This window comes from Notamacropus eugenii, chromosome 4 (assembly GCF_028372415.1).
Source record: "Notamacropus eugenii isolate mMacEug1 chromosome 4, mMacEug1.pri_v2, whole genome shotgun sequence".
Lineage (NCBI taxonomy): Eukaryota > Metazoa > Chordata > Mammalia > Diprotodontia > Macropodidae > Notamacropus > Notamacropus eugenii.
The window spans coordinates 313,614,569-313,635,745 of NC_092875.1; positions in this window are offsets into that span (position 1 = coordinate 313,614,569).

Sequence of the window (21,177 nt, forward strand, 5' to 3'; positions counted from 1 at the left end):
ACCAGCCCTTCCCCACACCTCCAGGGGCCAGACAAGACCTTCCCCCACACCTCAAGCCATGACCTTCCTGTAACCCCAGGAAACTCAGCGAGACTTTATCTGGCCTCAACCTTGGCACACACCAGCCAGCTCAGCACCAGGTAAGCTGCAGCACTATCTAACTTCTAACTGAAAGAACCAGAGGCTACAGTATACAAAGACAGTAACCAGGACCTCTAGCTCCCAATACAAGAAATGTGAGACAGAGCCCCCTGTGTCCCAGAAGCAGAGATCCACATTAAAAGCCAGGAGAAGAGGTAATCACCATGAGCAAGAAGAAAATAAAAAAGCAAGGACCATAGGATCTTATTACAGGGACTAGGAAGATCAAAAAATGAATTCAAAAGAGGACAACATTGACAATATACCCACATCTGAAACCTCACAAGGGAATATGAACTGGTTTCGAGCCCAAAAAGAATTCTTGCTAGAGCACAAGACAGATTTTAAAAACCAAATTAAAGAGGTAGAAGAAAAACTGACCAATGATTTTAAAAATACAATCAGTTCCTTAAAAAGTAAAAATTACCAAATGAATAAGGAGGTATGAAACCTCTCTGGAGAAAATAACTCCTTGAAAGTAACAATTGCACAAATAGAAAAGGAGGTACAAAAGTTAATTGAAGGAAACAATTCTTTAAAAATTAGAATTGGGCAGGTAGAAGGTAATGATTCTATGAGGCATCAAGAATCAGTCAAACAATCTCTAAAGAATGAAAAAATAGAAAACATAAAATATCTCATTGGAAAAAACAACTGAACTGGAAAATAGATTCAGGAGAGAAAAATATCAATTATTGGTCTAATGGAAAACTATGATGAAGAAAAGAGTCTGCACAGTATCTTCCAAGAAGTCATCAACTGCCCTGAGGTCCCAGATCCAGAGTGCAAAAGAGTCATTGAAAGAATCTATCAATCACTTCCTGAAAGAGATAAAAAATTAAAAACATCAAGGAATATTGTTGCCAAACTTTACACTATTGAGGAACTACAATCAGGATCACACAGGACCTTGCAGATTCTACATTAAAAAATTTAAGAGATTGGAATATGATATGATGGAATATGAAAGGAGTTTTGACTACAAATAAGGATCAATTACCCAGAAAAACTGAGCATAATCTTTCATGCAAGGAGATGAACATTCAGTGAAATACAGGATTTCCATATCTTTCTGATGAAAAAATCAGAACTCAATAGAAAATTTCATCTTCAAATACAAGACTCAAGAGAGACATAAAAAGGTAAACAGGAGAAAAAGAGGGAAAAATCTTGTTATTTAATATGGGCAAGCTGTTAACATCCCTATAAGGGAGGATATTTGTTAATCTTGAAAATTACATGTTCGTTATAACGTTGGAAAATTATATTAAGTGATAGAGGGTGTGGGTATAAATTAAGTACGGTGATGATAAGAAACTTAATTAAGGGGTGTGAGGGGAGAAGAGGAAGGGAGGAAGCTGAAAAGGTTAAATTGCATCGCATTAAAAGGAAAAAAAACATATTACAGCAGAGAGAAAGGAGAAAGGGAGATGATCATAGTTTGAGCTTTACTCTCATTGAATTTGGTTCAATAACATACTCAGTTAAGTACAGAAATGTAACTTGCCCTACAGGAAGTAGGAGGGGAAAGGGGAAAGAAAAGCAAAGGGGTACTTAGAAGGGAGGGAAAAAGTAGTGAGGGAAAAAAGGGAATGAAAAGGGAGGGGGTAATAAACAGAGAGAATATTGAGGGAGGTGGTGGTCAAAAGTAAAACTCTTTTCAGGAGAAGAAAGGAAAAGAGAGAAGTAAAAGCATAAAAGGGGCACGAGGATGGAGAGAAAGACACAGAGAACAATCATTACTAATGTGATTGTGATGAATTCTCTCATGAAACAGAGGTGAATAGAAGAATGGATTAAAAACCATAATTCTACAATATGTTGTTTACAAGAAAACATATTTGAAACTGGAGGATATACACAAGGTAAAAATAAAGTGCTGGAGTAGATTATCTTATGCTTCAGCTGAAGTAAAAAAAAAAAAAAACACAGGAGTATCAATCCTAATCTCTGAGAAATCAAAAGTAAAAACAGATCTAATCAAAAGAGAAAAAGAAGGAAACTATATCCTGCTAAAAAGGTACCATAGACAATGATGTAAGTGGTATAGCATCCAAATTCTTAGAGGAGAAGCTGAGGAAGTTACAGAAAGAAATTGACAGCAAAACTTTATTAGTGGGGGCTCAACTTCCCCCTCCGTGGACCTGAAAAATCTAACCTCAAAATAATCAGGCAAGAAATTAAGGAGGTGAATAGAATTCTGGAGAAGTTAGATATGACAGACCTCTAGAGAAAACTAAATGGGGATAGAAAGGAATATACCTTTTTCTCAGGGGTATATGACATATACACAAAAATTGACCACGTACAAGGGCATAAAAACCTCACAATCTAGTGGAGAAAGGCAGACATGGTCAATGCATACTTTTTGGATCATAATGCAATAAAACTTATATGTAATAAAGGGCCATGGAAAGATATATCAAAAAGTAATTGGAAACTAAATAATGTAATCCAAAAGAGTGAATGGGTGAAACAACAAATCATATAAATAATCAATAACTTCATTCAAGAGAACGACAATAATGAGACAACTTCCCAAAATTTATGGGATGCAGTGAAAGCAATTCTCAGGGGAACTTTTTTTTAGTCTCTGAAAGCTTACATGAATAAAACAGACAAAGAGGAGATCAATGAATTGGGCATGCAGCTAAAAAAGCTAGAAAAAAAAAACAAAGTGAAAATCCCCAATTAAATACCAAATTACAAATGCTGAAAACCAAAGGAGAAATTAATAAAGTTGAAATTAAGAAAACTATCAAATTAATAAATAAAACTAAAGAGTTGGTTTTGTGAAATAAAAATTGATGAACTTTTGGTCAATTTGATTTAAAAAAAAGAAAGAAGGAAACCAAATTATCACTATCAAAAATTAAAAGGGTTTATTCACCTCCAATGAAGAGGAAATTAAAACAATAATAAGGAACTATTTCTCCCTACTGCATGCCCATAAATTTGACAGTCTTAGTGAAATGGATTATTATTTACAAAAATATAAATTGACCAGATCAACAGAACAGGAAGTAAGATACTTAAATAACCCCATCTTACTTTAAGAAATTGAACAAGCCATCAGTGAACTCCACAGAAAAAAATCTACAGGACCAGATGGATTTACAAGTGAATTCTATGAAATATCCAAAGAACAGTTAATTCCAATACTGTATAGGCTATTTGGGAAAATTAGCAAAGAAGGAGTTCTACCAAATTCTTTTAATGATACAAATATGGTGCTGATCCTAAACCAGGGAGAGACAAAACAGAGAAACAAAATTATAAAACAATTTCCCTAATGATTATAGAAGCAAAATTTTAAATAAGAACTAGCAAAAAGAATATAGCAATTTATCACAAGAATGCTTGCACTTTGATCAGGCAGGATTTATACCAGGAATGCATGGTTATGTCAGTATTAGGAAAACTATCAGCAAAATTGATCGTATCAACAACAAAACTAACAGAAACCATATGGCTATCTCAACAGATGCAGAAAAAGTTTTGTTTTTTTTGTTTGTTTGTTTGTTTGTTTTTTACAAAATACAACATTAATTCCTATAGAAAACACTAGAGAGCACAGGAATAAATGGAGTCTTTCTTAAAATAATAAGCAGTATCTCAAACCATTAGCAAGCATTATATGTAATGAGGATAAGCTACATGAATTTCCAGTAACATTGGGAGTGAAAAAAGGATGTGGATTATCATCATTGTTATTCCATATGGTACTAGAAATGTTAGCTTTAACAATAAGAGAAGAAAAAGAAATTGAAGGAATTAGAATAGGCAAAGAAGAAACTAAGTTATCACTCTTTTCAGATAATACAATGATATACATAGAGAATCATAGAGAATCATATAAAAACTACTTTAAATAACAAAAAAAAAAAATTAGCAAAGTTGCGGGATACAAAATAAACCCTGATAAATTATCTGCATTTTTATATATTACTAACAAAACACAACAGCAAGAGTTAGAAGGAGAAATTCCACTTAAAGTTACTGTAGACATGATAAAATACCTGGGAGTCTACCTGTCAAAACAAACCCAGGGACTATACAAAGTCAACTTCAAAACAGTTTTTGCACAAATGAAGTCTGATTTAAATAATTGAAAAATCATCAGTTCCTCATGGGTAGGTTGATCTAATAAAATAAAAATCAAAATTGTACTGAAATTAATTTACTTATTCAGTACCATATCAGTCAAACAACCAAAATTATTTTATAGAAACAGAAGAAAATAATATCAGAATTTATCTGGAAAAGAAAAGATCCAGAATATCAATAGAACTAATGAAAAGAAATGCCAGGTAGTCTGACTTAGCCATAACAGATCTTAAATTGTATTATAAATCAGTATTCATCAAAACCACTTGGTACTGGCTAAGAAATATAGGAGTAGATCAGTGGAATAAGTTAGGCACTCAAGAAACAGTCATCATTGACTATAACAGTCTACTGTTTCATAAACTCAAGGTCCCCAGCTTCTGGAATAAGAACTCACTGTTTGACAAAAACTGCCGGAAAAACTGGAAAAAAAGTGTGGTGAAAACCAGGCATATACAAATGCATGACACCATATACCAAAATAAAGTCCAAATGGGTACATGATCTGGGTATAAAGGCTGATACTATAAACAAATTAAGGGATTAGGGAATAGTTTATTTGTCAGATTTATGGAGAATGGGGCAATTTATAACTAAACAAGAGAGAGAACATTAACTCATTAAAAATGGATAACTTAGATTACATTAAATTGAAAAGATTTTGCACAAACAAAACCAATGCAAACCAAGATTAAGAGGGAAGTAGAAAACTGGGAAAAATTTTTACAACTAGTGTCTGTGAAAAAGGTCTCATTTCCAAAATATATAGAGAACTGAACAAAATTTACAAGAGCAAAAGTCATTCCTCAATTGATAAATGGCCAAAGAGTATGAATAGGCAATTTTCAGAGGAAGAAATTAAAGCTATCTATAGTCACATGAAAAATTCTCTACATCAGCAGTGATTAGGGAGATCCAAATCAAAATTACTCTGAGGTATCATGTCACATCTATTAGATTGGCTAGCATGACAAAAAAGCAAAATGGGAAATATTGGAGAAGATATGGGAAAATTAGAACAGTAATGCATTGTTAGTGGAGCTGTGAGCTGATCCAACCATTCTGGAGAGCAATTTGGAACTATGCCCAAAGGGCTGTAGAATGAGCACATCCTTTGTCCCAGAAATACTGCTTCTTGAGCTGTGTCCCAACGAGATCAAGGAAATGGGAAAAGAACCCACATGTACAAAAAATGGTATAGCACTCCACTTTGTGGTGGCCAAAATGTGCCTATCAGTTGGGGAATGGCTGAATAAGTTGTGGCATATGAATGTAATGGAATACTAATGTTTTATAATGAATAGATGGTCTTCAGAAAAACCTGAAAAGACTAATACGACTGATTCTGAGTGAAGTGAGCAGAAGCAGGAGAATATTTTACACAGTAAGTCACACTGTGTGAGGATTATTTTTGATAGACTTAGCCCTTCATAACAATGCAAGGACCTAAAACATTTCTAAAGATCTCATGATACAAAGTGCTATCCACATCCAGAGAAAGAACTATGGAATCAGAACACAGAAGCAGGTAGAGTATTTTCTTTTTTGTTATGTTCTGTTTTTCTCATATTTCTTCCTATTAATTTTAATTCTTTTGTGAAACATGACTAATGTGAAAACATGTTTAATAGGAATGTATGTGTAGAGCCCATAGAAGATTGCATGACATCTTGGGGAGGGAGGAGCCCGAAAGGGGGAGAATATTTGGAACATTTGTAAGTGATTGTTGCAAACTGTAAACAAAAATATTAATAAATTTGGAAAATAAAATACTTATTTATAGATGCAAGGGGTAATTTACTAGATCTGGAGGCCATATCTTCTTCTGTTAATATTTCCCTTGTTGGTTTTTCTGCTTATGTTCAAGATCTGTGCATTTTCTTTATTTGGGAGCTTTGGTAATTTCCGTCACCCTCCCTAATTTTCTCTTATTCACATTCTGGTCCTGTCCTCTCTAAATGTGGTTTTCTTGGAGGATGGTTCTCAAAATATCTCAACCTCTTCCCATGCTAGGCAACACTATTCTCCCCCAATTGACTTTTGGATTGTCAGAAATGTTTCCAAATGGATGCTGTGATCTTTTCCCCTGGCTTATTAGAGCTGTACATTATGCCCCTCTCCCATGATTTCCTATCTCACTCTCTCTGTTCCCTAGTTCTCTGGCTTAGTACTAGAAGGTCAGAGAGCTCCCCCCTTTATATTACTAGGTTGTTGCCTGCAACACTGGAAGTTCAGAGCTTCACTATAATGGTCCTAGAGGGTTGTAGTCCCCAGTACGTTTTGGCTACTGAAAGACTGCCACCTGATACTCTAACTATCTATTGAAACCTAATAAAATATCCCCAGTCCTCAAATGGAATCTCCATGACACTGGAAAAAGGAAGGAGGAATGGGTTTTGTTGCAAGAGTCAGGGACAGTAAGGTGTGGAGTTGGTTTTGTTCATAGAGTTTTGGATATGTTCACATAACCTTGGTGCTGGAAGCATGAAAAGTGGAAGGGTTTGCTGAGTGACCTCACAGTCAGAGCCAGCTCCTTTTTTTAACCTTCTTTTAGATTCTAAGTGTCCTAGACAGCTGCAGTGACTTTATCTTAGCAACACAAATTCTGTTTTGCCAAGGTTTGAGAGGACATGAGAATCAAAAAAATGTCTAATCCTCTATCTTGTTAATCATATAACCCAGAATTCTCTAACCTATACAATATTAACAAATCACTGGAACAATCATTGCAAGTAAACTATTAGAGGATTAATATTAGGAAAATGAGTGATACATATTCTCAAGCTACAAGATAAACAGGTTAAATCATATAGAAATACTTCCGGAATTACTAACTGATCAATAATAAAATCTGCTTATGTATGCATTTTGTTAGATTTGTTAAATGTAATTGAAAGTCACTGAGGGAAAGATTAGAGAAGAAAAAAAGTCAAGAAAAAAACCTAGTGAAAGACTAATATGAAGTGGTCAAGAAAACAAGTCAGTAAAACAGACTTTAGAGAAGGAAAGTTTAGGAAGGTAGAATATCTAAGAGAGTGAGAAGTGACTGTAAGTTGGATTTCTTCACAAAATTTCAAAGACAAGAGCAGACTGTTATACATCTATTGTTTCCATGAGGATCTTGCCAAGAATCTGCTCATTGCTTATCAAACACAGCTGGGTTTTTGATAATGGTGGAAAATACTTTTCCATCCAACTATAATAAAACCTCCCACAGACATTGTAAGGATTGTAGGCAGTAGCACTGAAATGGGGGACAGTTGTACACATCTTCCCAATGAGCAGAAAAGAGGAGTGGACAACAAAGGAGAGGGGAGCAGAGAGGAAGGGAAAGGAAGAGAAGGGAATGCAGAGGAGTGAACTGGAGTTCAGTAGAGAGGAGGGGAAAGGAGAGGAGGAAAGGCATGAAATTCTTGGAAATTGTATTTCTTCAGAAAATTGTCCCAAGAAAATAGCTGAGTATAGCATGAAACTACCCTTATAGAAGGCAGGACAGTGAATGAAAGGACAGGAAAACCTTAAATAAACACAACAAACAAGTCTGTTCAACAGTTTCCTGAAACATTAAACTAGTAGAGAAAAAGAAAATGAAAGAATTGTAATTGATCTTATGGTCAGCAGGTAAGTGAAAATTTTCCAGTTATTAATCAGAGAGGAAGAGAGAGAAAGAGGCAGAAAGACAGACACACAGAGAGACAGACAGGGAGACAGAGTCAGAAAGAAAGAGAGGGGGGATATACCTTGTAAAATTTAAAATATGTAAGAATATGAGTAATAATAATACTATGAAGAGGTCAAGAGAGATGAATAATGAGAAAACATCACTGAATTTTATTACGGGTGAGATTTTTAAAGACAACAATATTACTAAATTTCTAGCAACTTAAATCTACGTTTGGCATCAAGGAAGCAGTGCTTTGCAGCGGAAAACATACTTTTCTTCAATCTGGGAGAACCCTGATTTGATCCCACTTTCCACACTTACTTGCCCTATGACCCTGGAAAAATCACTTAATTTCTGAAAATCGGTTTCCTCTTCTGTAGACTAATTGTGACACCCATCTAACAGGGTTCTTTTGAGAGTCATATGAGATAATATATTTAAAATGCTTTGCAAACCTTAAAACTTGACATAAATGTTACTATGTAATGATGATAAATTGAGTGATGAGGAGTTGGAATCACTGGTTCTAGGTTACCTTTTCAAGAAGGTGTGCAGTAAAAAGGAAGAGTAAGACTCACTGAGAGTTTTTTCGGATAACAGTGAAAGGGCGAGACAGAGAGATTTAGAGTCAGGAAAACTTGCTTCAATTACTCCTCTTGGCAAATAATAATTGTGTGATCTTGAGCATAAACTTACCCCCTTATTGTTCTCGGCAGAGAAGGTGACGTCCTGATTTGAGAGAAGCTTCCTCATCTTTGAGATTCCTGTATTAAGGAAACCACAGGTCTAGTACTTATTCTGTTAAGCATTGGAGAGAATTGAGAAGACTCATAGGACTGAGTCAATTAAAAAAGGTGCTTAAAATGCATGAGTAAGTTAATTGATAGGTCAAGGAACTAAAAGCATGTTGGAGGTCCTTGTATTAAAAATGTAAACAATATGATTTGCCACAGTGGTACATTCCCTTATAGATTTACAGGGATAAACTGAAGTAGTATTATCTATTGATATATTATGTCTGGTTCTGATAACTTTCTATAGACAACTTTTATTGAATTAGAAGAGCCAGTGAGAACTATGACTTTTATCTCATTATTTTGGACTCTTGATTGGTCTGTTGGGACTTCATAAGTACTGTGAAGAAATATTTATGTCTATAGTTTAGAAAGTATAATGAATGCACCACACTTTGCCCCTGTACAATGTGAAAATTCATCCTTCCTCTCAACTCTTCCTTCCTCTCCCTCTATCTACCTGCTAGTACTTTGCTCAAAGGAATGTAAATTTGGAACCCTGAAACCTAAGGAAGGTATCTTGGGATTTATGGGCTAAATTTATTTCTTAAGGACCATTTTTTGAGTCAGAATATTTTGGATATTCTGCTTTAGAAAAAATCTCTTTTGTATGTCTGGTGGAATTGGGATGTGAAAAACAAAATGAAACCTCTGGGAATAAAGTCTTTTTTTTTTTTTAAAAAAGTTGGCATGTTATTGGTTGAAATTACAAGCATTTCAGTGTTGAATCAGTGGTAGTGGCTTATGATAATATGTGGTTCTATCTGAATATAGTGGGCTAAACTCTGCTGGTTTACCCAAAGCATTGTAGTCATCATGGGAATGGGGAAAGTATCTTCCGACCATTATGAGAAGTTGTCTCAGCATAATTGGGTAGCAGGGCCTTTCAAGTAATGTTGTACCTCTACTTTATTTACCCCTGTGTTCAGAGATAACATTTTTAAGAGAGAGATTAGCCATTACAATACATTTCTTTATAAATTGAGGTATTGAAATTTTATGATATATCACCAATCATTGGATACTTACCCTACACTACAGTTTTGGATTGGGATAATCAGGGAATCAAAAGCAATACCCTTAGATGACTCTCTCTCTCTCTCTCTCTCTCTCTCTCTCTCTCTCTCTCTCTCTCTCTCTCTCTCTTTCTCTCTCTCTCTCTCTCTCTCTCTCTCTCTCTTTCTCTCTCTCCGTATACATACATACATACATACATACATACATACATACATACATACATATATATACATATATATATATAATTTGACTTTGTTTATTTTTCTTTAGGATAGTTGTACCTCTTCATAAATTACATATTCACTGCCTTCAAATGACATTTGTCACAAAAGTACAGAAAAAGACCATGTTAAAAATATTGGATGCAAGCCTCAGAGCATCTATTTTATATACTTATGAAGATAAAAGAACCCCAAATTCTTAAGAGCAAATGAACATTATCTAAGTAGGCATATTTTCAGAACAAGTAAAAATTTATACAAATCTCTTACACACCTTAACACATTCTACCTTCACTATTTGTTTATATCATCATATTCCTAAGGCTTGGTCTTATTCTAGACCTGTCCTATAAAGTTTTAATCATTTACTTGACATACATCCTAAATAAAGTATCTGAACCTGATAGTTTTCTTCACTGAATCTGTGAATTGGGAACCTCCTTGGTATTCTATCCTGGTTCAAAAATTCTTGAGCATGCCCTTCTCTGTATGCTTATATTTAAATATAATCCCTTCTCTGTAAATCTTAAGACAGAAATATTTGCAAAATCCATTAAACTATGCAGGATACAATTTTCATTTGAGGTGTCTGCTCTTTTGAAACTCTTTTTGCTAAGATTCTTTGCAAAATTTTGCATCTATCTGTCTTACAATTTTCAGGGTTGTACACATAGAAAAACAATAAATATTTATAGAACAGGGCAATAGAGAAGAAAACATAAAAACAGAACCTGAAATGTGGTGGGTATTGAAGGTTACCAGTTCAGGGGGATGTTTTTGAAATCAAAATGCCAAAAACAGCAGGGCCGGGATAAGAATGAAGGCAGTTTAACTTGGCTCCAGGAGGAAGTAACCAGTGGAGAAGAAGAGCAGGATTTTTAGAGGGATATTCTATGATGAGCATTGTAGAGGACACTAGGAGGTTCTATGCAAGGAAATCCCAGATATTTTAAAAAATTTCAGGACAATACAGCAATAGAGGCATGGTTTTGAATCACTGAAAGCCAAGGACAGGGCTAGGTATAGGGCAGAGTATGGACAGTTAGGGTTATGAAAATCCCCAGAAACCAAAAGATGAAGGAAAAAAATCAATCAAAATAACTTGTATAACATGAATTCCTTAATTTTGATGCAGTATTCTGTGCTTGCAAAAGATCGTCTTATTGTTGTGCTCATCCTGCATTTTTGAAGAAGATCATGAATTCAGAGAAATGACGACATGATTTGCACTTGACTTCGTTTTGAGTGAGGGAAGGCTGTGCAAGGTCACCAGACTCACTTTTTCCTCCTGAGTCATCTGGATCCAGTGACAAGATATTCATCAGGATGACTGAAGATGGCCCAGGATACAAATGGAGACCTTGGCTTTTTCCAGCTAAGACCTATTCAGGTACTCACTTAGAGAGAGTTCAGTGAATAGTCCTCCTTAAGAAGTAGTCAAGAAATTATCCCTTTAAGGAGCAAAAAAAAAAAAAAAATTACAAGTAAATCAAGCAGGGACAGAAAGAGCAACAGTTACTATTGATAATCACTCTTAAGCCAGGGGCATCAAGAAAACAGCTATTAAGTGGAGCTTGGGAAGGGATCTATTGCTGTCCAATGTATGGGCTTCAGACTGCACTGGATTTAAGTTTTTGATAAAGACAGAAAGAGAGAAAGAGCTCGTAGTGTGGGGTCAACCTGCACTTAAGCAGTTTACTCTACTTAACAAATTTGAACTTTAAGAGCTTAAATACCTGGGAGTAACATAAAACAGATTTTATTTACAAAAAAAAACAAAAACAACAACAACAAAAAAAAAAACAACTTGTAACAGTTTTTCATTTACTTCATCCTGCAGCTCGTGGAAGGGTAGATAGAGCACTGGGCCTAGAGTAAGGACAACCTGAATTCAAATATGGCCTTAAACATTTGCTAGCTAGCATGTCATTTAACTTCTGTTTGCTTCAGTTTCCTCACTTTGAGATAATTATAAAACCTGCTTTGCAGGGTTGTTATGAAAAAGAGATATTTATTAAAAAATCAAAACAGTACGGTACCTCATACTTAGTAAGCGCTATATAAATGCTTGTTCTGTTCCTTCCCCTTATTTTACACAAGGAGTCCTAAACATACTTTTTAAAAATTAACTAAGTTTGCATTGGATATTGACTTCTTGGAGTATGCAATTATCCTACTTGCATGACTATTAGTCAAAATGTCCTAAGTCCATAGTCACACAATGAGATATGATCACAGAAGAAAATTGAATTTAATTGAAGAATAAATTAATTGAAAATCCTCATTTCTTAAACCTGCAACCATACAAAAACTTAATTTTAACCTCTGTGTACCTGTCAACCTGTTCTTAAAATACATAATAGTTTTTGATAAAGTGTTAAGGTAGAAGAATTTCAATTCAAAAACTTCCTGACACTTATATTCACATTTATTTAAATGGCATAGCATTTAATATCTGTATTAAGTATATAGAGTGCACTGTTAAGCTTCAAGTATGTTCACCTCAAGGTCTGTTCAAAACTTTAGTACTTTTGAGAGTTCAAAATAGCTCACTTCTGCAATAATTCAGCTCTTTAATATCTGCTTACTATTGGAGATACTGCATGACTGCCAGCTAAGACAAATACAAACTAAACAAAGAAGAAAGGAAAGATGACTGACTAGCCAGTTGTACTAGGGTCCTAGTGGTTCTTACAAAGGAAATGGAGTATAAAATTATTGTCATACATATGCTTGGCTGTGAATAAAGGTGTGGTTGTCTGTATCATAGAGGCATAACCAGGGTGCGGTATGTGCACAGACCCCAACATCTTGCTCCACAGATGCGACTTTTGTATGTGGAGAGGCTAGAAGGTAGCTTCTAGCAGGGATGCAGTATAGGAGAAGAGAATGATGTGTATGTACTCTGATTATGGTCTGTTGGTGTTCATCTTTTGTTTTGAAGAGCACCAATGGCATCAAGGGATGATGTCTTGACTTGTATGTGAATTGCATTTAAGTGAGGCAGAGTTGCACAAAGCCATAAACCTCCCTCTGTCTTGCAGAGTTATGAAAGTCTAGCACCAGGATAAAAGTGAAGATGAGTATGGCCCAGGATACAAGGGATGACATTAGCATCATTGATGTCTGACCAATCAAGCATTCTACAGCACATGCTTCAGTAGCCTTAATGGCCATTGGAACAAATTGTTCTCATCTGCCCATTCTACCTGCAGAAATCTTGAGATGCTTAGGGTAGACATCTTCCTAACTCACCAACAATAGTTTTGAGACCTGTCTGTTATTGTCAATCAGGTTTAGTCCATCTGCTGAGACAGTATCACCAGTGTGTGGTCACTATACATGCTACAGCTTCTTACAGCAACAGGTAAGAATGACACTGATGCCTAAAGAGAAAAGATCAACTTACGATATGACCTTCAGGACACTGGCCCAACAGAAGTTGAGAAAGGTACTCATCTGCTCTGCCAACATGCTGCATCTGCATCGGAACTTAGTAGAAACTGAGCTAAATTGAATCTAGAAATCAAGGTGCTATGGGGAGAGAATATACCCTGAGGTCTTAGGGGGAACATATTTGACCTTTTGTTGTTATTATGTCTTTGAAGGGTATATCTCTTTATCAAAACTTATTGATGTTAAGTGGTTAAATGGAATTGGATTGGAAGTCATTATTCTTTTAAAAATTGAGAGAACCTCAGCTTGTCACTGCTTGGGCTCCTAGTGATAGATAAAAAACACACAGAAACCCTTTGTAAACCTGAAGTAGTGACATAGCAGGCCCTGAAAGAGCAGGTCCTAAGCATACAAGCCACAGAGGGAATGAGTGACATGAGGGTACCTTTCAGATGCTAAAAGAATGAAGGCATTCTAGTACATTAGGCATATCCTCTGTGAAGAATGTATGGGAAATCACTAACACAAATTTCACTGAATGGGAAAAACATAAGGAAGCTATGATTTGATAGCAAGAGAGGTCACAGCAATGAACTCATCGAGTCTGATTTCTGACCTTTTATTTTTATGAAGCTGACTTTAGCTTGTGAAGCTCTTGGATCTCTGGGTTGAATTAGAGCTTCATCACTATAAAGCATATCCTTAGATCATTTACAACACTGTGCCAGGCTTTAAGAAGGACAAGATTGGATATCTGGGTTTGATCTTGGAGCACTGGAGTAAACTCTAGAATGGTAACCCATATATACTTACAATAACATTGCGTTCCCCTCCTCCATCTACCATGGCAATAATAATAAGTAATGAATAGTATAGAAACAAAAGGCACAACTAGAGTAGTACTGAGAACTTATTGTACTAAGGCACTTAAATTTTTTAATGGTACAGGAAAAACAACAAAAACTCCAACAATTTGTTGTTGACATTAAATAACCTGACTTCTCCTGCTCCTGCTGCCAGAATTACTGGGAGGTAAGGCTGAAAATGTACTTTTAAAAATGATGAATTTTACTTGAATAATCACTTTGACTTTAGTGAAAGGAACAATTTTCCTCAGTGTTATTGTCTTTCAGTCAAGTTGGGCAACACAGAGTTGTCAGTTGTTAGAGACTCACTGGGACATTGTGGGAGTTACTATGTTTCAGGGGCAGCAGGCCTAACAGAATGATTTCAGGAAGTCTTCAAAGAAACTAGTCTGGGTCAAAACATCAGCAAGTGATCAAAGGTCAAACACAAAAAAAGAAGAAGGAGTTAGGGCAGTGTAGAGAAGCAGAAGCCAATCATAATTTCAGGAGAAATTACAAGGAACACAGGAAAGAATAAAGACAGTAGAGACTGGTTTCTGGAATATTCAGGGAAGCAGGACAAGGAAAAAAAATCAATGACACAAAAAACACCAGATGAATGGGAAAACTTGAAACAGAGAAATCAGGGGTTTAAAACCGTAGAGAAGACAGTTAAAAGTACATAAATCTAGGTCACTGTAGAACAAAAAAAAGTGTGTGAGTGATAAGGATTGCCAATCAGGCATGCTGGGGAATAAAAACAATCTTCAATTCATAACATAGAGGAATCCAGAGTTCTCCCAATCATCTACTTACAGGATTGGGGAACCTGCAGCCTTGAGGCCACATGTGACCCTCTAGGTCTTCAAATGTAGTCATTTGACAGACTGCCAACATCACAGAACAAATTCTTTTATTAAGGGAATTTGTTCAGTGACATTTGCATTAAAAGGGCCTCACTTGACAACCTGGAGGGTCAAATGTGGCCTTGGGATCACATGTTCCCCATACCTGGTAGGAATTCATGAAAGTATAGCTTGATATAAAAGGTATAGAAAATATCTTCAGTTTGCTCTTTAAAAGAATGTTAGTGTGTTTTTATGAAGGAAAAGCAGTATGGTGCAGTTCAAAGAAAACTGATTTGTAGTTAGAAGACTTAATTTCAAAGAGTGGATCTTCTACTAACTCCCTGGTAAAGTTTTTCACTATATCTGGGACTCAGTTTCCTTTTCCGTAAAATGAGGGAGTTGGGTTAGATTATGTTTAGTGTCCCTTGTAACTCTAAGCTTTGCTATTTATTGAACCTTCTTTTGGAGAATTAATCAGTAAAATATATTATAAAGCAAAATAACCAAAATTATATTTTATTGAGGCAATTTAGCAAATATTTAATGTGTTTTGTTTCTCAGAATTCTGAGCTTTTTTTACTTTTGCCATAGTTTCTAAATATGTGTAAATCCAGCATGATAATATATATATATATGTATATATATATATATATATATACATATATATATATATATTCATTCCTTTGTAAAAGAATTTTTTTTAATGTGGAAACATTTTGAAACATATGAGCTATTTTATTAAATATCCTCCTTGCTCCTTGTTTTGCTTAGTCTAGACATTATTGAAATAGGAGAGCAAAGCTCTCAGATATGTTAATATTACAGGTCAGTAAACATGAATTTGGAAAGCAAATATTGAAAGTAGGTGCTTTGTGAGTCAAGAGGGATATTTCTGGCCATCAGGAGTCAAAAACGGATAGTCCCAGGGAATATAGCTGAGCAATTTTATCAGCAAGAGAAAGCCAATCAGGGCAGATATGGGGACATCAGGAGAATAGAAAGCACATTGGGATCTTGAGGTGCTAGAGGTATATATTGGCTGGAGAATCACTTCTAAAATACAATATGCATTTTCCTACTCTTCCCATTGGTGCTATGCTATGTTTGTGAAATAGTCCACTCCCATGTTTATGTGGGGGAATATTTTGTTATATTATTCTTATTATGAAGTTAAAAGAAATGTCTTTACTCTCAGCTAGTTGTGTCCTCTTCCTATTAAGTTTAAATGCACCATACCATGAATATTTATATCCTTAGGAATGATGATAGAATAACATAGACCTAAGAATATTCACCTCCATACCACTTCACCTTCCCTTTGAGCACAGTTTGTTGAAAAATGCCAAAAGACCACCATGCAAAGACAATTATTTGTGTAAACAGTTCAATGAAAATGTGAGAGTTCTCTATTCATATAGCTATATGTACAGATAAATGCATATATAACCATTGTCACATAATATTTGGGAACCACTGACTTAACTTAATGATATTAAACAATGAACATTCTTAATGATCATTAATTCTTTCTGAGTACCTTTCTCATTATTTCTCCTTTGATACTATTTGAGTATTTAGCCAGTTCTAAGATTACTTCAACTCTCCACAATATAAAAATAAAATGGATATTTATAATAGAAAAATAAATTGATATTTATGCATATTGCTCAGAGTATTGAATATGAGATGCACAGAATTTAGAATTAGTCCATTAGTATGTCTGTCTTTAGTGACATGATGCACATGAGCATTAATTAAACTAAAAATATAATTGGAGGAAAGAACAAACAATTCTATTTAGAAAATTGTTTAATGTTTTCAGTGATCCTAAATATGACAGCTATGTCATACTTTGTTAAAGTTATGGTGCACCAAACAAACCTAAAGTAAATCATGCCTAAAGTATTTTTCAGGGTTACGTAGAGAATTAGTGGTAAAGTCTTTAATCTGAACCTTGTGCTTTAGTTAAAAAAATAAATCTATTATGAAAGGCAAAAAAATAGCAAGTTTAGACTATAATTATGGAAAAAAGACCTAGATATTTAAGTTGACTGAAAATTCAACATAAATTAATGGTGTAATACAGCCAAAAAGAACTGGTGCAGTATTAGGCACCATTAAAATAACTCTAAGGTCCAAAATGAATAATTATAGTTCATAATTACTTTCAATTTTAAAAAAATAACTTTACACACATTGTCTTGTGAACCTCATATGTTCTTTTGAGGTGAATGCTACTGTTATCTCCATTTTATAGAAAAAGAAATGTAGAATCAGAGAGGCTAAACAATATACCCACTATCATATCACAGGACTAATAAATATCTGACACATGATTCAAACTCAGGAAGCATTTATATGTTCATAATTAATTTGGCAATTGGTTGGATGAATATATGTGTTGGAGGAGAGTGAAGAGTAAGGAATAACACCAGTGTAACAAACCTGGTAGACTAGGAAGGAATAAGCAATTATTTAATGCTTGTTGTGTCCCAGGCACTGTACTAAGCACTCTACAAATATCTCATTGTTCCTTACAATAACCCTGGAAGGTAAGCATTGTTATTATTTCTTTTTAACAGTTGAGGAAACTAAGACAGACAGACTAAGTCAAAAAAAGTCATACAATGAGTAAATATCTGAGGCTGGATTTGAACTCAGTTTTTCTTGACTCCAGTCTCAACTCTTTACTTACTGCACCACTTAACTGCTTCTGTATAAGTTTGTATGTTTTAATGTTTTATCAGTCTATCATGTATTTATTTGTAATCAGTCTGGGAATTAGATGGGAATACAAAATAGTTATCAACAACCTACTATCTGACCAGCCTGACCACTATTTCATCAAAGAAAATTAGAGCATCTTACCTTGATTATTTAGTATGTGTGCTTATTCTATTTTAAGCCTGAAAACTTACACTGATCTCTCTCTTTTCCCTTTATCATTCGTCACTATCTCCTCTTTTATTCCAGTAACATGATGAATTAATGAAGTGCGCCATAAATCTACATTAGTATTGTAAATATAACCCACTGATTTATGTAGTGAATAAAAGGTTCTTTAAAGGAAAACAAGAACTAGAATGTAAGGAAGATATGTATATATTGAAAACTAATAATTGGAGGTTGGAGGTTAGGAATTACTATTCACAGTAAATGTTAAAAAAAAATCATACTACTTACTTGAATGACTCTAAAATATACTCTCATCATGTTGTAAAAAAGGAGCAACCAAAAAGAGCTATCTGTTCAAAGATCCTCATAAAAGTATATTATTTAATTTAAAAAATTGAAGCAATTTAAATGTCCAGCAATAGGCAAATTGTTAAAAATAATCATGGTATATTAAAATAATGGATATTATAAAGCAATTTCAATTCATAAGTGTGTGTATTAGAAAGAAAACTAAAAAGTATTTTATGAAATAAAATATATGTTACAATGTATGTATATTACAATGTACATGTGGAAATGTGAATGAGAATGGACAAAATCCTCATGAAGACTTTGAGAAAGAAACTGAAAAATTGGTCTGATATGTTAGTCACTGAATTCAAATAATTTAAATATAGATAAATATAGCTGTTTGTACTGATGTTTGATGTTATATTTAATACTTTACAAAATATATTCCCTAAGTTCAAGGCCTTTTCTTTTGTTTTAGTAATATCTTTTTTCTCCATTCTTAAGAGCATAAAATTCCAACTGAAATAATTCTACAAGAAAAACGAATTGTACATATTTGAGAGAAATCAAAAGGACATAGTTCCAGAGAGTAGGATATTTTTCTGGTTGGTCCAAAAGTACTTCAAACTACGCAACACTTTTCTTATCAAACTAGTGGAAGCTCACTGGATTCTGAGCACTGTCAACCTACAACCAGTTTTTTTTTTCCTTTTAAAGTTTTGTTTTCATTTTTTGGTGTTTTTTTTTTTAATTTTTTTAATTTTTTAATTTTTTAAAATTTATTTAACTTTTAACATTCATTTTCACAAAATTTTGGGTTCCAAATTTTCTCCCCTTTTGTCCCCTCTCCCCACCCCAAAACTCTGAATGTTCTAATTGCCCCTGTCTACCAATCTGCCCTCTCTTCTATCATCCCTCCCTTCCCTTGTCCCCATCTTCTCTTCTGTCTTGTAGGACCAGGTAACTTTCTATACCCCATTACCTGAATTTCTTATTTCCTAGTAGCAAGAACGGAACTCTACAGTTGTTCTTAAAATTTTGATTTCCAACTTCTCTTCATTCCTCCCTCCCCATCTATTCCCTTTGGGAAGGCAAGCAATTCAATATAGGCTATATCTGTGTAGTTTTGCAAATGACTTCCATAATAGTTGTGCTGCGTAAGACTAATTATATTTCCCTCCATCCTATCCTGCCCCCCATTGCTTCTATTCTCTCTTTTGATCCTGAACTTCCCCAAGAGTGTTGATTTCAAATTGCTCCCTCTTCCCACTGCCCTCCCTTCCATTATCCCCCCACCCTGCTTATCCTCTTCTTCCCCACTTTCCTGTATTGTAAGATAGGTTTTCATACCAAAATGATTGTGTATTTTATTCCTTCCTTTAGTGGAATGTGATGAGAGTAAACTTCATGTTTTCCTCTCACCTCACCTCTTTTTCTCTCCACTAAAAAGTCTTTTTCTTGCCTCTTTTATGAGAGATAATTTGCCCCATTCCATTTCTCCTTTTCTCCTCCCAATATGTTTCTCTCTCACTGCTTAATTTCATTTTTTTAAGATATGATCCCATCTTATTCAATTCACTCTGTGCTCTCTGTCTCTATGTGTGTGTGCATGCGTGTGTGTGTGTGTGTGTGTGTGTGTGTGTGTAGTCCCACCAACTACCCAGATACTGAAAATTTCAAGAGTTTAAAATATTGTCTTTCCATGTAGGCATGTAAACCGTTCAACTTTAGTAAGTCCCTTATTACTTCTCTTAGCTATTTACCTTTTCATGCTTCTCTTCATTCTCGTGTTTGAAAGTCAAATTTTCTTTTCAGATCTGGTCTTTTCATCAAGAATGCTTGAAAGTCCTCTATTTCATTGAAAGACCATTTTGTCCCCTGAAGTATTATACTCAGTTTTGTTGGGTAGATGATTCTTGGTTTTAGTCCTAGTTCCTTTGACTTCTGGAATATCATATTCCACGCCCTTCGATCCCTTAATGTAGAAGCTGCTAGATCTTGTGTTATCCTGATTGTATTTCCACAATACTTGAATTGTTTCTTTCTAGCTGCTTGCAATATTTTCTGCTTGACCAGGGAACTCTGGAATTTGGCCACAGTGTTCTTAGGAGTTTCTCTTTTTGGATCTCTTTCAGGAGGTGATCAGTGGATTCCTTGAATACTTATTTTTCCCTCTGGTTCTAGAATCTCAGGACAGTTTTCATTGATAATTTCATGAAAGATGATGCCTAAGCTCTTTTTTTGATCATGGCTTTCAGGTAGTCCCATAATTTTTAAATTGTCTCTCCTGGATCTATTTTCCAGGTCAGTTGTTTTTCCAATGAGATATTTCACATTCTCTTCCATTTTTTCATTCTTTTGGTTTTACTTTGTGATTTCTTGGTTTCTCCTAAAGTCATTATCCTCCATCTGTTCTATTCTAATTTTTAATGAACTATTTTCTTCACCAAGCTTTTGAATGTCCTTTTCCATTTGCCTAATTCTGCTTTTTAAAGCATTCTTCTCCTCGTTGGCTTTTTGAACCTCTTTTGCCAGTTGAGTTAGCCTATTTTTCAAGGTGCTATTTTCTGCAGCATTTTTTTGGGTCTCCTTTAGCAAGGTGTTGACCTGCTTTTCGTGCTTTTCTTGCATCTCTCTCATTTCTCTTCCCAGTTTTTCCTCCACCTCTCTAACTTGATTTTCAAAATCCTTTTTGAGCTTTTCCATGGCCTGAGCCCATTGAATATTTATTTTGGATGTTTGGGGTACGTAAGCCTTGACTTCTATGTCTTTCCCTGATAGTAAGCATTGTTCTTCCTCATCAGAAAGAATGGAAGGACATATCTGTTCACCAGGAAAGTAACCTTCTATGGTCTTATTTTTTTCCCTTTTCTGGGCATTTTCCCAGCCAGTTACTTGACTTCTGAGTTTCCTCTCCACCCCCTCTTCACCTCCAGATTGGCACAGCCAGTGCTTGGG